The following is an 11,875-nucleotide window of genomic DNA, read 5'->3' as shown; positions in this document are numbered from 1 at the left end:
ATGGATTTGAGACTTGAATTTATTCTTTCTGACTGCTATCTTCTTTTCACTATTTTTTAATTAATTTTTCAGAAAGAATGCTCTCTCTGCCAGGTGACATAGGAGTGGCAGAATGTTTGGCAGTGTCAACTGAGATGGACATACGCAGCATGTGCCACTTCTGCCTTGACCCTGATTTACCCCTTGCTTTCTCAGAGGAGCTTCAGATTTCCCATAAGGGTGGTTCATAATAACAACTACAGCAAGCATCGGTGTTTAGACTCCACAGCCCTGTAGGCATCAGGCAATTCCTCCACCTATATATCACTGCTGTGAGCATTTTGCAGACAAAGTAACTGAGGTTAAGAGAGGTTAAGTAACTCAGGTCATAGACACACAGCTGCTGCTGCTGCTAAGTCACTTCAGTCGTGCCCGACTCTGTGCGACCCCATAGACGGCAGCCCAACAGGCTCCTCTCTCCCTGGGATTCTCCAGGCAAGAACACTGGAGTGGGTTGCCATTTCCTTCTCCAAGAAACACAGCTACGAAATGCCAAAGCTGAGATTTGAACCCTGGACCGTCTGCCTTCAGTTTTCATAATGGATACCACACAGAATGTTATAGTCTGCTACATGATATGAGAGAATGGATTATATCTGTCTCCCTTTTTCAGAACAGACTTTCTTCTTACGTGTGTGATAAATAATAAAACTACAAACCTGGCAACTGGCAGAGGCAGCTGGATCCTGTGATAGACTCTCCCAAGACCCTTTTAGTCCCCGCTGCCGTCAGGAACAAGGGAGGGGGTTCTTTAGGAGCCTTTCCAATAGTTCCAGATCTGCCCTATACCTGATCACACTTTAATTACAGCTGGACTCAGGGAGGGGGGAAATGGAGATGTCCTGTGGGGTTTCCCACCTTCTATCTTAAGGTATCTGGGTTCACACAGAGATATGAACCATCTCTGAAACCTGTTCTGTTTCTTCACTTACCTCCTTAGCTGGCCAGACTCTGCGTCTCCAAGGTTAGGTGGTTGCAAATTCTGTCTCTGTGGACTGCACTGGTTTATCTCAAATGCTTTTATGAAAAGGTATATACATCATATACAGACCCCTGATTTATGGCATTTCCCCAGAGACCCTACTCAGGGCCCGTCTAGGCCCTTTGTCTCCCCTAGTATGATCCAGTTTCTGTGAGAACCAAAGAGAGGAATTCATAGATATCTTACCTGGTCGACCCAGTGAGCCTTTCAATGTTCCTTCTTCTGATCCTGTGGGCCTCTGAAACCTGGCCTAGACATTTCTGATAAAAGAAAGTTTGGTTTCTCTTTGAAGCTCCAAAGTCTTGTTTGAATTTCACTTTGAGTCAAACAATGAATCCATTCCCTGGCTTCTGAGTTGATCTCATTTGACCTTCAGAATATTTATGGTCTTGATTGGGTAGGAATGAGGTTCCATGGGCGTTTCAGAAGTGGGCAACTAAGATCTCATAAGCCAAAATATTTATAAGCAATTTTAGGAAGTAATTAACAAGTATTTACTGAGTGTCTTCTGTGTGTTGGATGGTATGTTACATGCTGAGGTACATAGATTTCTAGAAGTTTACAATGACTTGGCAAGATAGAATCTAGCCATTGTCAGATAATCATAGTATAGGCATACCTTGTTTCATTGTGATTGCCAGACATTGCATTTTTCTTAATCAGTTGAAGGTTTGTGGCAACCCTGCATTGAGCAGGTCTGTAGCACTATTTTCTCATTAGCATTATTTTAAAATTATGGTATATTCCTTTAGACATAATGGTATTGCACACTTAATAGACTATGGTGAAGCATAAACACAACTTTTAGTTGGGAAGTAAAAAAATTCAGTAGGATATTTACTTTTTGGAAGGGGTCTGGAACTGAACCCACAACATCTCTGAGTTGTGCCTGTACAAGTTACAGCTGGAAACAAACAAAGAGCCAGACCATCAGTGATAAAGTAGGTGGAAGACATGTCAAAGCTATCAGCCTCTTTCTCTCTCTTACTTTCTTATTGTCAACTCCAGATCACCAGGTTCCGGTCCATTAAAGGACCCATACTGCAGAGAAGGCATGCCTTAAATCTGTGTGACAAAGCTTCCTCTTGTTTACCTCCCATAATCAGCCTCCTCACATCTTCCTCTCTTTTCTCTGGAGCAGAAGATGGGATTTAAGCCTGAATTTTGAGTCACCTCTGAGAGTTACTCATTTTCCCCTACATATCTTCTATGTACACAGTTCAGTTCAGTTCAGTTGCTCAGTCATGTCTGACTCTTTGCAACCCCATGAATCACAGCACGCCAGGCCTCCCTGTCCATCACCAACTCCCAGAGTTTACTCAAACTCATGTCCATCGAGTCGGTGGTGCCATCCAACCATCTCATCCTCTGTCGTCCCCTTCTCCTCCTGCCCTCAATCTTTCCCAGCATCAGGGTCTTTTCAAATGAGTCAGCTCTTCACATCAGGTGGCCAAAGTATTGGAGTTTCAGCTTCAGCATCAGTCTTTCCAATGAAGGACTCAGGACTGATCTCCTTTAGGATGGACTGGTTGGATCTCCTTGCAGTCCAAGGGACTCTCATGAGTCTTCCCCAACACCACAGTTCAAAAGCATCAATTCTTTGGCACTCAGCTTTCTTTATAATCCAACTCTCACATCCATACATGACTACTGGAAAAACCATAGCCTTGACTAGATGGACCTTTGTTGGCAAAGTAATGTCTCTGCTTTTTAATATGCTGTCTAGGTTGGTCATAACTTTCCTTCTAAGGAGTAAGCATCTTTTAATTTCATGGCTTCAATCATCATCTGCAGTGATTTTGGAGCCCCCCAAAATAAAGTCAGCCACTGTTTCCACTGTTTCCCCATCTATTTGCCATAAAGTGATGGGACCAGATGCAGTTTATGTGATAAGCTTGTTTTTCTCTTGTTAATCTGTCTTTTGTTTCAGGGGCTCCAGCTGAGAACTTAGAAGAGTAAAAAAGGAAAGTTGTTTTTTCCTCCTCTAAAATGTCCACCCTGATTATTCATTGGAAGACTGATGCTTAAGCTCCAATACTTAGGCCACTTGATGTGAAGAGCTAACTCACTGAAAAAGACCCCAATGCTGGGAAAGATTGAAGGCAGGAGGAGAAGGGGACGACAGAGGATGAGATGGGTTGGATGGCATCACCGGATCAATGGACATGATGAAGATGGGAGATGGGAGATGGTGAAGGACTGGGAGATGGTAAAGGACAGGGAAGCCTGGCATGCTGCAGGTATGGGGTTGTAAAGAGTCAGACATGACTGAGCAACTGAACAACTAACTCTTCAAGACCCTTCTTGAAACCTGTCTTCCATGAAGACTTCCTTACACTTTCCAGTGAAAATAAATCTCCCTGAGACTCAAATGTCTCAAATGTCAACTGCCTGGGGATGGGTTCTGATTATTGCAGCCTTGTAGGATCACCCTTTTCCTTTAGGTTCCTATTGTTGGGGCTGCTGGGAGGAGGGCAAGAGGAATTCCATCTTGAAGACTGTCAGCCGTCTTAAGGCAGGATGAGAACTGGGCCTGAACCCGGTTAACCATCATTAAAGAAAAACCAGGAAACCACCTCCTAACAGATGGCGAACAAACATTGGAAGTAAAAGTCAGGTTGTCTCAGTTAGATTAACAACAGTGCCTGCACCTGCATGTTGTAATTGTTAATTTTTCCACCCATGTACATTGTAAAACTAATTACTAACGTGTAACCAGTCATGTAGCAGAGGGTGTAAGACCAAGTCCTCCGAAATCACCGGGGTCCCTGTTGGGAGCCGATTCCCCTTGGACCTGCTGGTGTAATAAACTGTACTCCACTGTCTTGAGTGTCCTCTGAGGTGTCTTGTGACTCCAGATTCTACAACACTATGGGCTAGCTAAAGCCCTGTCATACATATGGTGGCCTCACTCCCAACAACTTGGAGGACTTGGGTTGTGGATTATGCTTTTCTTAGTCACCTCTTGCCTCAACTTCATGCTTTATACATTTCTGATCTAGGTCATACCTCCCTTTTCCAGCTGTTTCTCCAACCTGAAAGAATTCAGTCACGAAACACAGCTCTTTGTTATAGGTTGAACTAGATCTCTTTCTGCAACATCCCCCTGCCCAAATATGTTAGAATCCCTTGGACATCAAGAAGATCAAACCAGTCAATCCTTAAGGAAAGCAATCCTGAATGCTTATTGGAAGTACTGATGCTGAAACTCCAATATGTCAGCCACCTGATGCAAAGAGCCGACTCATTGGAAAAGACCCTGATGCTGGAAAAGATTGAAGGTAAAAGGAGAAGGGGGTGACAGAAGATGAGATGGTTAGATGGCATCATTGAGTCAACGGACATGACTTTGAACCAACTCCAGGAGATAGTGAAGGACAAGGGAGCCTCACATACTACAGTCCATGGGGTCACAAAGAGTTGGACACAACTTAGCAAGTGAACAACGACAACAGCCTCCAGTACCTCATAATGCAACCTTATTTAGAGACAATTTCATTACAGATGGGCTTCCCTTGTGGCTCAGCTGGTAAAGAATCTGCCTGCAATGCAGGAGACCTGAGTTCGATCCCTGGGTTGAGAAGATCCCCTGGAGAAAAGAAAGGCTACCCACTCCAGTATTCGGGCCTGAAGCCTGTATAGTCCGTGGGGTCTCAAAGAGTCAGAGATGACTCGGTGACTTCCACTTTTGCTTTGACTTCCCTGATGGCTCAGATGGTAAAGCATCTGTCTGCAATGTGGGAGACCTGGGTTTAATCCCTGGGTGGGGAAGATCTCCTGGAGAAGGAAATGGCAACCCACTCCAGTATTCTTGCCTGGAAAATCCCATGGACAGAGGAGCCTGGTGGGCTGCAGTCCATGGGGTTGCAAAGAGTCGGACATGACTGAGAGACTTCACTTTCACTTTCATTACAGAAGTAATCAAGTTAGAATTAGGTCTTTGAGGTGGTCCTTAATCCAGTAGGACTGGTATCCCCATAAAAAGGGCAAATTTGGACAGAGGCAGATATACACACAGGGAGAACATGATGGGAACTTGAAAGCAGAGACTAGGGTGATACATCTACAAGCCAAGATTGCCAGGAAACCACCAGAAGCTAGGCAAGAAGCATGGACCTGGCCATCTATCACATCCTCAGAAAAAGCTAACCTAACTGCGGTGATACACTTCTGTTGTTTAAGCCACCCAGTTTGTGATACTTTGTTACAAGCTTGGAAAACAAATGGAGCACAATTTTCTTCAATCTTCAGCCACACAAAAAAGTTCCATGTGGCAGAAATGTACTAAAATTGGAGGTAGGGAAGAGAACTTGGTAGCAGTGGCAATGCAGCAAAGCAGAGCAACGAACTTAACCTTGGGTAGTGGGTGTCTCTGACCTTAGTCTCTAACCCGTTCCCAGCACAGACAATTCAAAGCAGGTTTTCTCTAGGACCCTGGCCATCCTCCACATTTCCAGGATGCCCTCCCCTTCTCCCTTTTCTTTCCTGTCTGTTCCTAGGCTTCCTCATGGCCCCTACGTGCTGCCCCTAGAATCAGTAGATTCTTCCCACATTATGAGGCAGCCTGTTTCAGCCTCCCCAGCTTGGCCGGGCCCTGGAGTGGAAGGAGGGACTCACTTCTCATACCTCTAAAGATCCAAAGATAGTTGAGCTGTCCCTTAAGAAAATTTGCAAAAAAAAAAAAAGAAAAAAAGAAAATTTGCTGTCACTGAACAAAAATAAATGTTTGCTTTCTCTATACTGTTCTGTTCCAAACTCCCATAGCATCGTAATTCTATAGCATTATTTTACTTGAACCTCTCTGTGGCCTTGGCCTTCGTTATCTCTGTGCTACTGTTATCTCTTTATAGGTCTGCCCTTCCTGATGAGGCTCTGAATCCCTAAGGCGTTGGATCCGGCTCTTATCTGCAGGGGCTGGGGCTTGTGTCTGATGAATGAGCGCATACATGCCTCAAGGTGGCAAATCAAAGGCAGGAGTCCAGGCAGCTGGAGGATTGAGATCGAACATCTTAAAAAGCAAGCCCTTTGATCAGGGCCTTGAATGCTGCTGTCGGAAATCTAATCTTATCCTGGAGGTGCTGGCAAAGAACTTGGCTGAACTGTGTTCCTGACCTGGTGTTTTGTGGAAGGCAGAACTTGAAAGCAATGAAACTAGATTTGGTTTGGTTGAGAAAATTTCCAAACCAATTGTAAGGAGATTAGTTTAGATGGACAATCTCAATGGAAGTTAGGTGCTATTCATCAAGACAATAGTCAGATGTCTCAACAGAAGAGCCAAGATCTGTTGTCCATGACAAAGCATCAATGGAAGAATGATCCTGAAGGCATTTTGAGATCTGCTGGCTCCCTCTCTGCCCCCACTCCAAAGGCCCCGAGTGCAATGTGGCAGGACAATTTTAAAGGCTTATCCTAAACCAGTGCTACCATTGCAATTTGGAAGCATATAACACATTTGATTTCACAGGTTCACATCTGTAATCTCATCCATGGCTGATTTAGGGTGAGACTTTGGACTTAGACTTTTAAATCGATGCTGGAATGTCTTAAGACTTTTGGAGCTATTGAAACTGAACAGGACTTGAGAGATTACCAAGGAAGTGCAAGCCCTGAACACACCCTAATCTTATCAGCAGTCCCACCCTTGAACCATTGCTATAAAACCTCGCTGGTGGGAACACACAGTTTTTGAGGGACAGGAGCCCACTGTGTCCCCTTTTGCCTGGCAAAGCAATAAAGCTATTCTTTTTTACTTCAACCAAAACTCTTGTCTCCAAGATTCAATTTAGTACCAGTGCACAGAGGCCAAACTTTTAGCTTCAGATTTAGCAATGTGGAGTCATTGGGGCTTTCATAAGAATGATTCTAGTGAGCAGGTGTAAAAACATAATTACAATGAGTTCAGAATCAATGAGAGGGACTTCCCTGATGGTCCAGTGGTCAAGACTCTGTGCTTCCATTGCAAGGGGCATGAGTTTGATCCCTGGTCAGGGAACTAAGATCCTGCATGCTTAGAGGGGTAGCAAAAAAATAAAACAAAAAAACACAAAGGCAATGGGAGAGTAATTTGAGACAGCAAGCAGAAATTAGTTTGAGGAGATCATCTCTATAAAGAGGAGTAGAAGAACAGGGCAGCATCTCCAGGTGGTTCTGGGGTTAGAAGAGGGTTTCATTTTGCAGAGGGAAGAAAGTATAATATGTTTGGGTGCTCTTGAGGATAATTCAGTAGATTGTGAAAAACTAGGAAATGGGAAAGTGTAGATGAGGGAGTGGAATCAGGTGCCAGGTAGAAGGAGCCTGGATATTTCCTCTATAGTAACTGGACAGAAGGCAGTCTATGGTCACAGAAAGGTCTAGTGTTTTGTCAGGGCTTGTGATTCTCTCCTGACTACATTTGATTTCTCAGGAAAACAGGAAGCAAGCTCATTAGGTGAGAATTGGGGAGGGAGGTACGTAGGTTTGCAGAGAGAGGAAAAGATAAAATATAGTTGGGACTTCCCTGGTGGTCCAGTAGTTAAGACTCCATGCTTCCAATGCAGGGGCCACAGGTCTGAACCCTGGTCACAGAACTAAGATCCCACACACCAGACTATGTGGTCAAAAAAAAAAAAAAAAGCATGATATAGTTACATAGAAGTTGGGAGACAGTATAGATTAGTGGAATGAAACAGAATTGCTAGATGGCTATTTTAGGAAGGAAATAAGCAGCTGGTTGGGTTAAATAAGGGTTGAAATTTTGTCAGATAGCACACTGAGGTGAGAGGCTAACCAAGGAGTTAATAGTGATTTTGGTGATGGAGGCAGGGAGTCGGGGGACAGTGAAGAGGTGGGAGATTGATGCATTGTAGGTCCAGTTGGAGTTGAGAACTGTAGGACTTAGGAGGAGAGGGAGGCTGTGTGGAGGCTGGGGAAACCCAGGTTACGGAGGAGGTGCAGCTGTGGAAATGCCAAGGTGGAGCTGTGACCTTGACAGTGAGTGAGTGAAGTAGGGTGGAAGAAGGGATTGCTGAGGGAAAGGAGGACTCGTTTCTTTATATTCAGTGAAAAAAGACGCAGAAGGAAATGACTCTCATAGGCATGTTTCTGTTCTCCTTTTTCCTGCACCTTCCTCTGCCAGACTGGTATTTTGCCCTTCCTTGTATGGGGCTGGTGGTTGGTGGATGAAACTCCTTTTATTGTCTGGCCATTTGTTTACCGATCTGGTTTATTTCCTGGTATTCAGTGTTTATTTTGTGTTGAATATTAGTTGAAACCTGTAACGCAGTCCCATAAAAGACTGGTGGGTGTGCCGCTGCTGATATTTATTTTGCCAGTCAAGCCCTATTCGTGAGAATAGAGCCCTTCCCCTAACCATGGTTGTGTGCTTACAGCTTCCATCACCATGAAAGCCTCTGATTAACAACAGCAAGAACGGGTGGGTGGATCACAGCCAATTCATCTACACCGTGAGTGAGTAGCTTGGAGGATCATGATTTTAATACACAATGGACAGTGACTTTATCATCATCACACCATCATGTGCTTTCTTTCTGTCTTGGGGCCAGCATTGTGGGCAGGTCAGGATGAGGCAGTCAAAGAATATGGGTTTTGTCGTCAGGGGACATAGTTTCAAATCCAATGCCACCAATTGCTAGTGATGTAAATTTAAGTAAGTAATCAACCTGAATACTCATTGGAAGGACTGATACTGAAGCTGAAGCTCCAATACTTTGGCCACCTGATGCAAACAGCCAACTCATTGGAAAAGACCCTGATGCTGGGAAAGATTGAAGGTAGAAGGAAAAGAGGGTAACAGAGGATGAGATGGTTGGATGCATCACCAATGCAATGGACATGACCTTAGGCAAACTCTGGAAGATGGTGAGGGACAGGGAAGCCTGGTGTACTACAGTCCATGGGGTTGCAAAGAGTTGGACATGACTTGGTGACTGAATAACAATCAGTTCATTTGCTCAGTCATGTCCGACTCTTCAAGACCCCATGGACCACAGCATGCCAGGCCTCCTTGTCCATCACCAACTCCCAGAGTTTACCCAAACTCAGGTCCATTGAGTTGGTGATGCCATCCAACCATCTCATCCTCTGTTGTCCCCTTCTCCTCCTGCCCTCAATCTCTCCCAGCATCAGGGTCTTTTCAAATGAGTCAGCTCTTCACATCAGGTGGCCAAAGTATTGGAGTTTCAGCTTCAACATCAGTCCTTGCAATGAACACCAAGGACTGATCTCCTTTAGGATGGACTGGTTGGATCTCCTTGCAGTCCAAAGGACTCTCAAGAGTCTTCTCCAAAACCACAGTTCAAAAGCATCAGTTCTTCAGTGCTCAGCTTTATAGTCCAACTCTCACATCCATACATGACCACTGGAAAAACCATAGCCTTGACGAGACAGACCTTTGTTGGCAAAGTAATGTCTCTGCTTTTTAATATGCTGTCTAGGTTGGTCATAACTTTTCTTCCAAGGAGCAAGCAACTTTTAATTTCATGGCTGCAGTCACCATATGCAGTGATTTTGGAACCCCCAAAAATAAAGTCATCCACTGTTTCCCCATCTATTTCCCGCGAAGTGATGGGACCAGATGCCATGGTCTTAGTTTTCTGAATGTTGAGCTTTAAGCCAACTTTTTCACTCTCCTCTTTCATTTTCATCAAGAGGCTCTTTAGTTCTTCTTCACTTTCTGCCATAAGGGTGGTGTCATCTGCATATCTGAGGTTATTGGTATTTCTCCCGGCAATCTTGATTCCAGCTTGTGTTTCATCCAGCCCAGGTTTCTCATGATGTACTCTGCATATAAGTTAAATAAGCAGGGTGACAATATACAGCCTTGACATACTCCTTTTCCTATTTGGAACCCGTCTGTTGTGCCATGTCCAGTTCTAACTGCTGCTTCCTGACCTGCATATAGGTTTCTCAAGAGGCAGGTCAGGTGGTCTGGTATGCCCATCCCTTTCAGAATTTTCCACAGTTTATTGTGATCCACACAGTCAAAGGCTTTGGCATAGTCAAGAAAGCAAAAATAGATGTTTTTCTGGAACTCTTGCTTTTTTAATGATCCAGTAGATGTTGGTAATTTGATCTCTGGTACCTCTGCCTTTTCTAAAACCACCTTGAACATCTGGAAGTTCACAGTTCACGTATTGCTGAAGCCTGACTTAGAGAATTTTGAGCAATTTACCCTTTCTGAGACCCAGATTTTCAGATTTCTTGTTCTTAAAATGTAGATAATGCCACTCTGTATTGTTTGATTAGGAAATTAAATAATGAAGGTTAAAAAGCATTGAGAAGAATAACTTAGTAGATATTGACTCAATAAACATTAATTCCTTCTTTTTTTCAGAAGACTGAGTCCATTCAACAGATATTACCGAGTATCTATATCCCTGGGTGCTATTTAACAGTGGAAGTTGGAGGGTATTTCCTGATGGCAAAATGACTTCTGGCAGCCGTTGGACTGGCCCAGGGATTAGTCCTTTATAGGGTTTTATTGGCCTCTTTCCCGGGCAAAGTCTGATCTTGCTGTTCCTGCCTTTATTGTCCTCTCTATCTGTCCAGCCTCTTTCTGATGACTCCTGTTTCCTGAGTTAACTTTACAACATATTAAAGTGTACTTATCTGTAGCCTGGCTAGAAAGAGGGCAGAAGTATAGAGGGGAAGGTAAGGGACCTGGGCTTTTCAATAGCTTTGATTGGAAATAGATAGGTGGGACTGAATCTTATTTAGTCTCTGATTGTTCAGCCCTAAAGGGGAAGGGTCATCATTTTGTCTCTCAGGTGAGAGCTTGGGGAATGTCTTATCTGGGTTTCCACTTAGACATAGTCCACTCTTTAGAAGAGCTTCTCAGAAGAGGTGTCTAAGGATGGTGCTGGCTGCCTTTGGAGATACCATCATAATATATACCACCATACAAGGTGCTCAAGATTAGAAGGAATATTTGAAGATACTGTTGAAAAGAGGTTCTTAAATTTTGAGTGGGCATCAGAATTGCCTGGCAGGCTTGTTAAAACACAGATTGCTGTGTTTCTAATTAAGTAGGTCTGGGTTGGGGCCAAAGAATTTGCATGTCTAACAGGCTCCTGGGTGATGTTGTAAATATGGGGGTAACTATAGGGGATATTCAAGCATCAGCTAGAACTTATCTTTAACTTTGGGGCCACCTCTGAAATGCTGGGTCAGGAAGATCCCTGGGAGAAGAGAATGGCTATCCACCCCAGTATTCTTGCCTGAAGAATTCCATGGACAGAGGAGCCTGGTGGGTTACAGTCTATGGGGTCGAAAAGAGTCAAGACATGATTCAGCGACTAACACTTTCACTTTCTGAAATGCGATGTTCCTATAAATTCTTGAAGGTTATATTACTGAAATCTTGGCTTTTCTCCTGAAACCTTTTATTCCTCTAGCCTTTTCCATCTCAGTAAATGGCTATTCACCCAGTTACTTGAGGCAGAAACCTTTGTATTGTCCTGAATTTCCCCCTCTTCCTCTGCTCCCTGACACCAGGGAGATGTTTGAGAACACCTGATCTTTAGGGACAATTGTTCTAACCCATTGGCATCGAAACTTTTGGAAGCCAGTTGGCCGTTGTGGATAACAGTATTTAAACTAATGTGTGCATCTGGAAGTTATGAATTTACAGCCATTTCATACGGGATTTACTCCCTGTCCTTTTACACATAAAGATGTACTAGCCTCATAACTTTGTAAGCTATCATAAGACAGTGTTGACTCTTGAGCTCTATTGCATCGGTTATAACAGCAAAGAAAAGGGATTGATCATTTTAGTGGATAACTCACTCTTTGGAAAGATCTTCCCAACACACTCGGCTTTCTTATTGCACTAAAAATGTTGCTTCCTCAACTTGC

Source organism: Odocoileus virginianus, chromosome 28 (genome assembly GCF_023699985.2).
Source record: "Odocoileus virginianus isolate 20LAN1187 ecotype Illinois chromosome 28, Ovbor_1.2, whole genome shotgun sequence".
Taxonomy (NCBI): Eukaryota; Metazoa; Chordata; class Mammalia; order Artiodactyla; family Cervidae; genus Odocoileus; species Odocoileus virginianus.
Note: the sequence above shows the minus strand (reverse complement) of the source record.